General features: G+C 41.3%; 1 protein-coding gene and 1 non-coding gene across 2 annotated transcripts in view; both read left to right on the forward strand.

Moving 5' to 3' along the window:
• Positions 1-13,176, forward strand: part of LOC126484811 (irregular chiasm C-roughest protein) — a 410,474-nt gene that overhangs the window by 232,331 nt on the left and 164,967 nt on the right. The gene's annotated exons all lie outside the window — the stretch shown is intronic.
• Positions 11,510-11,584, forward strand: Trnas-cga (transfer RNA serine (anticodon CGA)). The gene has a single exon. It is a non-coding gene; the product is annotated as a tRNA-Ser (tRNA).

The following is a 13,176-nucleotide window of genomic DNA, read 5'->3' on the forward strand; positions in this document are numbered from 1 at the left end:
TTCTGGCAAGATGAACCTGAATCATACGTCGGATCCCTTGGCCCCAGACTGTTTTAGCTGCTCCAATAGTCCCAGTGCCTTGGGCTGTGAGTGTCCTGTATTACAGAAAGAAAAGGTGCAAGAGATGGACATCACCTTAAGAGTACTTTAAAATAAAATGAAGAAAACTTTAATGAATTAATAGAGCTTGCATCTCACCATCGCTTTCTTGGTAAAAAGAGCCAACAACACAAGCTGATCGAGCCACTTAGAACAAACTAATGTCATAAGTTCAGACACTAGTTATTGGTGGTGCACGTAGAAGACCACTGTAATCATTTTATAAGTCATCAGGTTATTTGAGGGAAGCTACGACTGCACGGAAAATCAGTCCATAACAAATAAAAAACTTTCTTTCAAAAAGCGATGCACAGAAGTATTTAACACCAACATTGGTACAGAAAGAAAAACGCTGAACTAACATGATGAAAAGAACGGGGTGCCCAATCATCTGATCATAAATCGTCACCTCAGCGGTATCAGATAAGCACTCACCCGCAGAAGCTGTGGAGTGTAAAGTCTGCCGGAAGGAATAAACCAGTTACTTGTCAAACCCCCCGAAGACTGGGTGCTTACAGCGTCCGTTGCAAGATAATTGTACAAAATCAGAAAAAATGCACCGATAAATGGCACTCGAACTTAAGTGAGACTTCAGTGGATTCAAGAGTCGCACGATACAAGTGAGCCCAAGTGTATATGTCTTCAGTTTGTTTGGCGACATTCGCAAAGACGAATACGAATCCTCAACTTAATCTTCAACACTCTAGCTTGAAAACAGTTGCTGAAAGGGTTGCAATACCTGCCTCTTCACGAGGCTCCAGGGAACAGAACATCATCATATATCTATGACTACATCGTTTGTTTAGTATGTTAAGGAGCTTTTAATGTGTTACGGGCTTACGCCACCACATGTCTCTGTCGTTGAACTGTCGACCGCGTCTTGTAGTCAGAATATCTTTGCCTTCTGGTACATGTACAGTGCGGTCGTCTGATCTGAGACAGAGTCGTTCTCTACGATCAGTCTATGCCTATGCTTTCCAGCTCCCACAAACAACGCTGAGTGAAGAGTGGGTGATGGTTTGTCCTCGTAAACTGTAAACATCTACTAATGCACATCGAGATGAGCTTAACAAGCAATTGGCTGGGTCATAATGTGTATAATGTGTCCAGGTTTGGTATAACATATGCCTACTCACGGTGGAACGGCGAGTGTCTCGCGCATCTCTCTGCGGATGATCCTCGCGCTGGACGCCAACCTGCAAGTAATTAGTCCCTGATCGGTAAAATTAAATTTTCTGAGCGAGAAAAACAAAAGAGTTCATTTGGAAATGGGTCACGTAAATAATTATTTTCAAAATATCGATACTATAACGATTCAATTATTACTGGTTTTACCGTCTTCAGCTTACTGCAACTAATTAAGGAGAATTTTACAACATTTTCTTTATCTGCAGTACTGTTAAGGTGGCGAAACCAACGAAACTCAGATTGAGATATTTATAACTCATCAAAAGTTGCTCACATGTTGTAGGTAGTTCGCACAATAGACCAAAATTTGCTTCATTATGCATTTTGTAACAATACACGAACTAATGGACAGCAGAATACAACAGCATCTATGTACAGGCTACTGCACTACTGCAGGGCCTGCTCGTTATTGTACTATTATTATTACTGGTGGCAATGTTCATACACAACCCACTCTCATCCCGAAGCCTTCCTATTTTTTTCACTTCAGAAGAACGCAATTTAGTAATCTAGAGATTTATAAACCGTAAGTGTAGTGCACGCATTTTAGCTTGGTAGTAAGGGCTCAAGGTGTGGATGAAACTACTGTGGCTAGGGAGAGGATTGTGGTCGAGGAAGCATGTTTTGCAGCGAGTGTATACCCTCGATGTGGAATATTTCTTTTCTGAGGAAGGAGCAGTAGGTAGGACTCACGATGCACGGGGAACTGCTTCATCACTGCAAAAACAAACATATGTCATAAACAAACAGTATTATGTCACTGATTTATTAGCTCGCGGTTTAACGAAACAAGTACAAAAACTAATTACCATTCATTTTTCTTCATGTCAAAAATTAAAAATTTGCAACCTAAATTCTTTTTTGTTGCTGTGGTTCAGTTAGAGCTAAAGATGCTCATGATGGAGAAAGTAGACGGTATGGGTTTCTAGCTAACATATGAAGTCATTCAGGGGTAATGGTCTCAGAAAGGTTGAGAATCATCGGACTTGCGCAGTCCGGGAGATTAGAATGTCGCTGCTTTTCTGGTGGCTATGACAACAAGAGACCGTATAATAACAGGCAATGAAAAGGTCGTGGAAACAATTCATGGATTATCATCCGTTGTACTGAATCTACAAATGCGTGGGAAGTCATTAGAGGAATTATCGAGATAAGTGGTAGGTGCCCTATTAAAATAGTAAGTAAGAATGTTAGTTTCCGTCTGCACAGACAGTGATGGAGCACGTCACTCCAATCACCATAATCCAGATTTCCATCAACACCGAGTTCTTCCTGAGGGGGACTGTTCGGGACCACCAGAAATGATGTTTATAATTATCCCTTCCCAATGTGGGAGATGAATTCTGCAATGCCTACAGCACGACACGCGACACCACCTCATGAGACAATCCATTACAGCATGTTGCGACACCTGTGCGGAACTGCTAAGGCAATCGTTCCCCAACTTATCAACTTAGTATGGAAACTCCCCGATTTGTGAAAGGAAGCTATTTCAGTGGGCCTTTTAAGCGCAGAAAGGACCTCAAACGTTCAGGTACCAATCGTTGTGTTTCTTTCTGAGCAAACTTGATAGTCGGCTGCCGCATTGTCTGTATTTCTGTGTAGAACACGAGGTATCGATAAACTGATCCCACTGGAAGTAGATTTACAAATGGCATTCTTTCACGAGAATCATTTAATATATGTTTCTCTTTCGACCTTGGGAAGGACTTTTAAACTGGTGGGAGGCAGAATGTCCTCAGACTGACATGTGAGTCGGCCCACATGTTGCCAAGGTTGTTCCGATGACTACACAGGAGCTTTTGCGCTGTGAGGCCCTTACATGTCCTCGATACAGTCCCGATCTTTCCCCAAGCGGAAGGAAAGTAGTCATACCCCTCGATTAGTTTCTCAAGAACAGGTATACGCCTGAGTATAATTATGGTTTGGCAAGCAACCGCAGACATTTTACATTAAGGCATCGACACTCCTGTCTCACTGTGAGATAAGTATGTTAAGAGTAATGAAGACTGGTTTTCAAATAACATACCATTTACTTTCTTTTTCCCATCTGTCTTGTTTTAACTGCCAAGTTATGTACTGAGGTGATAAAAGTTATGGCTCAATTGGCTCTGAGCACTATGGGACTTAACATCTGTGGTCATCAGTCCCCTAGAACTTAGAACTACTTAAACCTAACTAACCTAAGGACATCACACACATCCATGCCCGAGGCAGGATTCGAACCTGCGACCGTAGCAGTCCCGCGGTTCCGGACTGAGCGCCTGAACCGCTAGACCACCGCGGCCGGCTGATAAAAGTTATGGGTAGTACTATGCACATATACAGATGGAGGTAGTTACGTGAATACGAAATATACAAGGGCACTGTATTGGCGGAGGAATCATTTGTATTTAGGTGATTCAAGTGAAAAAGTCTCCAACGTGATTACGGCCATACAATGGGAATTAACATACTGTGATGCAGAACGGTGGTTGGAGCCAGGCGCATGGGACGCTCCATTCCGGAAATTGTTAGGTAATTCAATATTCCGAGATCCACAATGTCAAGAGTGGCCGAGAATACAGAATTTCGGGCATTAACTGTAACCACGGACAAAGTGGAAGACGGCCTCACTTAACTACCGAAAGCAGCGGCGTTTGCGTAGAGTTTTCAGTGCTAGCAGACAAGGAATACTGCGTGAAATTAACGCATATATCATTGTTTGGCGTACGACGAGCCAGCCGGTGTGGCCGGGCGGTTCTAGGCGCTTCGGTCTGGGACCGCCGACCGCTACGGTCGCAAGTTCGAATCCTGCCTCGGACATGGATATGTGTGATGTCCTTACTTTAGTTAGACTTAAGTAGCTCTAAGTTCTAGGGTACTGATGGCCTCAGATGTTAAGTCCCATAGTGCTCAGAGCCATTTGAACCATTTTTTGACGTACGACGAAAGTATTCGCCTATCAGTGCAGCGAAATGGCTGTGGCAGCAAATGACAACATCGTCTGCAGCACTTCAACTAAGCGCGTGACCATTTCAATTGGACCCTAGACTACCAGAAAAGGTGGCCTGGTGAAATCAATCCCGACTTAACGTTGGTAAGAGCTGATAGTAGGGTGTGAGTGTGGCTCAGACCCCACAAAGCCATGGGCCCTGGTTGATAATATACCCAAGTTGTCAATAGACGCCAGCCGGAGTGTCCGAGTGGCCCTAGGTGCTTCAGTCTGGAACCGCGTGACCGCTACGGTTGCAGATTCGAATCCAGCCTCGGACATGGATGTGTGTGTGATATCATTACGTTACTTAGGTTTAAGTAGTTCTAAGTCTAGGGTACTGATGACCTCAGCAGTTAAGTCCCATGGTGCTCAGAGCCACTTGAACCATTTTGTCACTAAAGTCGTCAACAAGGCACTATCAAAACTGGTGATGGCTCCTTAATGGTATGGGTTTGTCCAGCTGATCCATTCATTGACTCGAGATAGTTATGTTCGTCTACTTGGAGCCCATCATTGGTAGCCATTCATGGACTTCAAATATGGATAGCTGTGCACCGTGTCACCGCACAATAATTGTTGGCAATTGAAGAACACTATGGACAATTCGAGCGAATGCCTTGGAGACTCAGATCACCGAACATAAATCCCACGAACATTTGTGGGACATGATGAGCATTTTCAAGTTTTCGTGGCGTGAAGACTGTTCCATAAGATTTCGGGCGCACATCCATCGGACAGACAACACGTACAGTCCAGGAGAGATGCACGGAGCACAGCAGGTACACCCGTGTCTTACAACCTAATAGATCTGCTGTAGCGGAGCACTGTATTGACACTAAGCACTATATAGGGTATGATAATGTCGAAATTTTAGCCTCGATTTCATCTTTTGGGACTCAATAGTGAAAGAAGCAATTGAAATTCGGTTGGCGACGAATTTAATTGAAATAGCAGCTCCATCTTGGACAAATCATGGAATCTGTCAATTTCTGTAGTTAAATCACAAAGGCGTCGCGGCTGTGCAGCTTTTCGTGGCACATCGATATCATCGTGTGGATCGACTGCGCAGTCACAGATTTCCATGCATATGTTACACATCTTTGCCGCGTATCAACGACTCTGTCTCCCTGTGTATCTTTGGCCGCATACGAGTGGTTCGGTCTTCTAGCAAGTGCTGGAGCGTTAGTCACCTCAGCTCACTCTGAAGATGGCTGGACGGTATTCGGCCGTAATATTAGCAGAAGAAACCGAATATATGCGGCTGCACGCCAGAAATTTTATGGGAAATTTGTGGAACATATTCGAAAGGTCAGTTCCAGCACAAATGCACCGGTAACTCCTCCGTAATTACAGACAGTTATGAAGTCAGCATGGCTTAATATTTCTGCACGGGACTTCCAACGACTTGTTGAGTCCATGCCATGTCAAGCTGCGGCACTATGCCGGGCAAAAGAATGTCCGACACGACATTCGGAGGTATCCTATGACTTTCTTGGATAAATTCTAGTGTCCGACTCCACCCGTCGGCTTTGAGGAATGACGTCATATCTAAAGCAAAGACGCTACGATTGGGCAATCTACGAACGCCACGAATCATACTCGCAAACAAACGAATGTAGCATACGATAGAATAATAGTCACAGTCACGCAGTTATTTACTTAGTCATGAATTATACTGAAACGAACTGAAGATAACGAAAATAATTAAGAACAAGAATCAGAAACAAATTTTCATGTCTGCTATGGAGTTTTCTCGTAATTTGTGCGACTATAAAATCACAGAGAACCTTTAAATTGCATTACAGTGAAACGCATTGTGAAGTCACACTATTATAAAATAGCGTTAATTTTATATTAATTATTGAACCTAACGGGTGAAGCGCAGGAAAGTGGGGGCTTTGGGAGGCGAGAAACTAAAATGTATCAGATAAACAGGAAAATTAAATGAATGACAACAAATACGAAACAGTGGCATAAAATGTGGAGCACCCGACACACTAAATTCTAAAAGAAAGCCAGTACATGGCAAACGAATATCTAAAAAAAATAAAGAACATTTGAATCGATAGACCTCTGTAGGTAAATTCCAGTTACCGATTCCAACCGTTCCGTGGTTCATACACATAAATTATTTTTTCAGTTGTATGTACCGATTCGAGTATTTGTTATACCCTACTTTTTGTCAATTTTTGTTACTTGTGTACTCGTCCTGTTAGATTTAACAATTAGTATTAATAGTTAATAGTATTACGACTTCACCAGGCGCTATACTGTACTGGATTTTAAGGTTCTCTGTGTTTTTCTTACTCGGATAAATTAGGATAATAATTTATTTCAGTAACGTATACGTCTCTTTTTCTGTTCTTATTTATTTTCGTTACCTTCAATTCTTGTCGTTAGAATTTGAGGCTAAGTAATTAATCAAGTGAACTGTCTTTACAATTTTATTTTACGCTACAATTGTTTGTTTAAGAATACGATCACTTGCTTTAAAAGATTGCCTGTATGTAGCGTCTCTGCCTTTAGTATGACGTCATTGCTCAAAGCCGACGAATGGAATCTGACACCAGAATTGACCCACTTTCGTTACCTGTGTAAACTATAATATCTGATGATGGTCTGTGGACCGACAATGATTATATGATAAAGAAAATTTTATAAGCCTCTTGGTGGTCAATCATGATGTTTTTCTGATATGTTTCAATTCGTGTTGATCATTTTATGCTTTAAGGAGCGACATCATTTCCATAAGACTGTTACTGTAAGTGAGTAATTTATTGAGAATTACTAGGTAATTACTAACATATACTCAACTCAGTTGCAAAAACCACGTAAGTGGTAGAATCACAAGTCATATTCCAGCTCAGTGATGGTTGCCAAGATCGTCTATGGACTCGACCTTGAATTACGTATCAAGGAACTGAGAAAACTGGTTGCAGCTCAGGTATTCGTGCTTATTAAAGTGCTAATTTAAAGTGACAGCTTGCTAAAAATGAATTTGTTCTTAAATTTGTTCAGGCTGTGTGGTCCAGCCTAAGGACGTCAATTTTAGGGTTTTCTTGTTAGCTGTAGCCATCTCACGTGAGCTCTACAGAATAGGATGTGGTTCAGTCAAAAATATGTGTTCATCAGCTTTCAAATGATCATCAACCACAAGAACAATAACAACAGTAGCAACCACCACTACTACTACTGCTCCGTCATGATAACCTGTGCAGTAGAGGCAGTTGTTGGCTTCAGTGCGGTAAATATACTACCATGTTGCTTGTAATAACCAAGTGTATCACAGCGCTGGTAGTATCGGGATGAGAACATATAAAAGACGAAGCTGGAAGTATTTAAAATGGAGGAATGTTGTATAATGAAAGGAAGTCAAAACATAATCGGATGGATAATGTTCTAAATGAAGAGGTAGCCAAAAGGGCAGGTGGTGAAAGAAAAAAGCTAAAAATGCCGTTAGTAGCGAAAATTATTCTCTTAAACGAAATAAAAATTTTTGCAACGCTTCTTTTATCAAACCATTTACTGCACCTCTGTACTAGGGTAAGGTTAAACTTTCTCACTCAGTAACAGACATACCAGTGATACGAATAATACGAAGTTCGGTTTCTGTTTTGTTGGTTCATGAAAAACGTAAGTAAAGTTCAGAATATCCTCGTTTGTACGAACTGCTTGTGTGCATTCCACTGAAGTGGCGTAAGAGGACTACTTGGTTGTAGCCTTACTTCTTTGTTCTTTGTTCAACTCAATTTATTGCCTTTGTTTTAACAATACAGAAACGGGTGAATAAAATGAAACGTGGCTGACTTGAGAGTGAAGAAAATCCATGTGGAGAAAACAGACCAGTACATCGATAAAGTAAGTAATATGGCATTTATCGATCGGTGATTAAGGATGTATGAAATAGTCGCGCCATATACGTAAGAGATGAAAGAACGGATTACATGTAACATGCAGAATCTATGCAAAAATCTGGTGTAATCTGAGTACCACGTTAGCTGAACGCGAAAATAGATCTTACGATAGTTCTAAAAGGATTTCATCTGGTACTATGTGACAATTTGTTTCTGTGTATTCTTCATGATACAGCAATTTCAGTTTATGTTATACAGCCAGCATTACGTACGAGGATTGCAGTTTTAGTTTGTTAGCAGCAATTCATAACTAGAAAATAACTGAACTCCATTGTAGAACCGAAGCAGGAATTAAAGCTCTGACTAAAGGACACTGTCCTACACGAATAAAATGCAAAACCTGAGTTCCATTTGTTGGAAACCTGTGGCCAATGATTTGTGGGATTTATAAAAGTTTAATCTTATTGTTTACCTCGTAAAAAGTTTATGAATGTAAAGCAGTTTGTTGACTCTCTAGATGAAAAATAGGTGCGACCCCAACTCAGTTCCAAAGGATTAAAACGGCCTTTCAAGAGGACGTAGTATTCTTTCACAAAAGTACTTTCGAAAACAGATTGTCAAAGTATGAAGACATTAAATGTGACGGTCTGATTATCACATACGACTGTGTCACATGCAACTGTGTCCACAGGTATTTGTAGCTGGATATAGTTAGATGTGACAGTCTCTGATTGTCCACAGATATTAGTAGCTGGAAGTACTTATGAGTTCAGTGAATGTAGGTTATCTGCAGACGTTTAAGATTCTCACTATAGGGACTGAACGTAATTGTATCAGAATCACTGGACATAGTATAATTATCTAAAAAGGGCTGCGTAGCTTACTTCACAAATGCAATTTCTCATTGCCATACCGATATAAGTTTTAATGTAGTCTTGTGCCTACAAATTTTTCCAATATTTCTGTTCTTTTCCTCATTTGTTACATTTTGTGGGTATTCATTTATAAGCTACAACTTCCCTCGCAGTTTTAATGAGGAATCATTAAATATGAAATGCCCAGATTTTCCGGTGTCAGTATCAGATAGTTGTCTGATACAGTTGTGTATATGTCTGTGTGCGACCGTGTGGAGGAGATACGTTTGCTCATGCAATGAGCTATAAACTGATTAAGTACCTGAGGAGCACGTAACGAAGTGAGCTCCTAATGTTTATTGTCGGTGCATAAAAATCTCACTAAAATTCGTGCTTTAAGTGATACTTTTATCAACATTTATAGCCCATTAACTTCGAACAGTTACACTGTGAATTACGTGCTGCAAAACGCACCCAGTTGCAACAATATAGAGGACAAAAATCGACGTCATGCAGTAAAACACATAACTTTCGAACAATAAGTGGAATTCTGTCGTTTATAACCTATGCCATGTAGATTTTATGATTCGTCACTTGAAATGTTGTTGTAGACAGTGTAAGTAATTGACACGACCGTTGAAACAGCGATGGACAGAGTGTTCGCTTGACTGTGATACAAAATTTCAGTGATGATGGAAAGGGGTGAAAGTAGATCTATCCTTCTGAGATGGGTACCCAAACCGGAAGCAAATGAGTCTGCAGTTATCAAAGCAAACGTGTTGTCGTATGACTCAGGTAACAGACGAATAAATCCAATGCGACTATATACCAGCAAAGACTGTTTCTGTTTTTCATGTAAAGAAATACTTTAAACGAATAGTCTTCACATCCTAGTCATCACAAAGCGTATACGAGTTTGTTATATTAAGTACAGATGCGCAACGCAATCGTGTGAATATACACATTTACTTACAGTGGCTTTATCCGACTATTTAAATGTCTCATTAATGCCTTGTATGTAATTAATCTGACTGTGAGACTCATATTTAAGAACACAGCAGGCTAAGCCATTAATGTCTGCAGGCGAGACGGTTTGCGGAAGCCTGAAATGATGTGGCATCACTCTGATGTAATGAGCCGAACGACTGATGAATAGTAATTTTTCCATTGTTGAGAGTTGCAGTGAAGTCTTTTACATGCCATACAAAAGAGTAACTTTATTTGTAACTTTATCTAGATTGTAGTGTGTTACCGACTGCTCAGAATATCGCCGAGTCTCTCTGGAAGATATTTCTATGTATATTCAACGTCATTGTCACTCCAAGCAGAGGAAAGTATATTTATTCTCCGTACCTTACAGTACAGCGACACTGACGATAATACTCGTTTCTGAAGGTCACTTCAGAATTAATCTGGTGGTGGCTTGGAACAAATTGACAAATACTAGGAACTACATGTGAAACGAAGTGCTTTTATAATGATGACAAAACCAGCAGCTCTGGTTGCAGTCCGAACATGCTAGGCTTGTTATTGCCACGGAAGGTATGCAATCCAGTTACTTTTGGCTCACTGCATACGATTCTGTCCATTGTCCACCAAAACAGTTGTAGATGGCAGGTTACATTCGGGACGTGAAGATGACACCATACGGCGCCGAAACTGGTAGCATGTTCTAAAAAGAATAAACTGCGTTAGATTCAAACACAGCCTCTTGTTTCGTCATCGTTATTCAAGTATTACGTGTTCGGCTGCAGTGTCACTTGCTGGATAGCGAGAGACGTGTAAAACGGTACGATACAGACAGAAATTTGTAAACCAAGTATGAGTGAAAATGATCGCTGACGCTTTTATAGACTTTATGGATTCTGTTTATAGACTTTGTGTATCTAACGTAATTGTTCATCACAAAGACTAGAAAAGAGTGGTCTGTAGGAAAACTGAACATTATAATCCAAGAGCCATGGAGACTGTATCAATATGAAACTTCCTGGCAGATTAAAACTGTGTGCCCGACCAAGACTCGAACTCGGGACCTTTGCCTTTCGCGGGCAAGTGCTCTACCAACTGAGCTACCGAAGCACGACTCACGCCCGGCACTCACAGCTTTACTTCTGCCAGTACCTCGTCTCCTACCTTCCAAACTTTACAGGCAAAAGTCCCGAGTTCGAGTCTCGGTCCGGCACACAGTTTTAATCTGCCAGGATGTTTCATCTCATTTGTCAGTAAAGCTGTGAGTACCGGGCGTGAGTCGTGCTTCGGTGGCTCAGTTGGTAGAGCACTTGCCCGCGAAAGGCAAAGGTCCCGAGTTCGAGTCTCGGTCGGGCACACAGTTTTAATCTGCCAGGAAGTTTCATCTCATTAGTCAGTAAAGCTGTGAGTACCGGGCGTGAGTCGTGCTTCGGTAGCTCAGTTGGTAGAGCACTTGCCCGCGAAAGGCAAAGGTCCCGAGTTCGAGTCTCGGTCGGGCACACAGTTTTAATCTGCCAGGAAGTTTCATCTCATTTGTCAGTAAAGCTGTGAATACCGGGCGTGAGTCGTGCTTCGGTAGCTCAGTTGGTAGAGCACTTGCCCGCGAAAGGCAAAGGTCCCGAGTTCGAATCTCGGTCGGGCACACAGTTTTAATCTGCCAGGAAGTTTCATATCAGCGCACACTCCGCTGCAGAGTGAAAATCTCGTTCTGTATCAATATGATCAGGTCACTATCATTTTAATGAGCCATTTCTAATTTTAGTTTGGCCAGATCGCACACTTAGTTTTACGAACTCGTAGTTTGTGACAATTCTAAGACTGGTGTCTGTTATTACCAGCTGCAGATGATCCCTCGTGGAAATCCCCTAAACGTGCCTTTTGATTGAATTTCAGTTAGCGCGCCGTAATTGCCTCCTCAGGGTAAGAACTGAGAACCGCATGTGTGATACTGTGATGTATGTCCTGAACTCTTCGACCTTTGCGATCACCAGTGTGCAGTCTCTCTCCTTTCCCTGGCTGTCTGACCAGGGTTGTGACGAACTTTCATTTGTGTCTACTTCCACAAGTCCAAAAGAACTGTTTTCACTTTCTGATTATTTGCTGATGCTGTCGTTTACTCTCAAGTAAAGTTAGCAAAAGATTAAAACGAATTGCGAAATTATGTAGACAAGCTATCTTCATGATTCCAAAAGTGGCAATTGAGCATGAACAATAAATAACCCCCTACACGAGCACCTAAGGATTATTCTCTGTTAAAGTTTGGTTACACGACAAATAACACAAGTTGTAAAGGTTATCTACTCAACTAAGTTCTTAGGAAATATATTAACTGCAAACAACTTAAAATGGGTACATCACATACAAACTATTGTAAGAAATACAAACTGCGTTTTTCGGAAGAATACTTAGATCTATAAAGCGACTGCCAACGCTACGCTTGTCCGTCCTCTTCTGGAGTACTGTTGCTCGGTGTGGAACACTTACCAAATAGGTTCGATGGAGGACATCGAAAGAGTTGCGAAATAGGTGAGAGAACGTCAGAGGTGTGATTAGGCTAGTTGGGGTGGCAATCATTAAAACATAGTCACGTTCCATTGCAGGGAGATCATTTCATGATATTTCAGTTACCAACGTTTCTTCTCCGAGCGCCAAATAATTTGCTGACCACCACGTGCATGTAAGTAGATAACCACCTTAGTAAAGTAAAGCAGAGCTCACTCGAGTAGCTTTAACTGTCCATTTTCTTTCACGTGCTCTTCGAAAGTGGAACGGCCGATACTTGGTCTGAATTTGGTTCTATGGATCCTTTGCCAAACATTTAAGTTTGAAACTTTAACTCTGTTTTAATACTGCGATGATTTACAGCTTTTATGAATTTCTCGAAAACTATGGTTTACGCACAGTTGAATTCTCAGTTCGATTAACGACTAGTGCTGGTCATAACAGAGCATCCTAAGTACAATGGCGTCCTTCGCCACGTTACCTAACAATTGTTGTAAGTAATTTAGTATAATAGTAGGAGTTCACAAGTTGTGCGTAAAAAATTGCAATGTTAAACATTGGATCTCCAATTACCGGCTAATGATAAGGAGAGACGTGGATGTCTCAGATTGTATATGGAATATTATAGTAATTCACCTTGTAATCACTGCTCCATGAGCAGATTTTTACAGTGTATCAACAACAGCGCTGTCCTAAGTGGTACTACCCACAACGTGCAAATCTTCCCGCTCCT

Source organism: Schistocerca serialis, chromosome 6 (genome assembly GCF_023864345.2).
Source record: "Schistocerca serialis cubense isolate TAMUIC-IGC-003099 chromosome 6, iqSchSeri2.2, whole genome shotgun sequence".
In the NCBI taxonomy this organism is placed as follows: Eukaryota; Metazoa; Arthropoda; class Insecta; order Orthoptera; family Acrididae; genus Schistocerca; species Schistocerca serialis.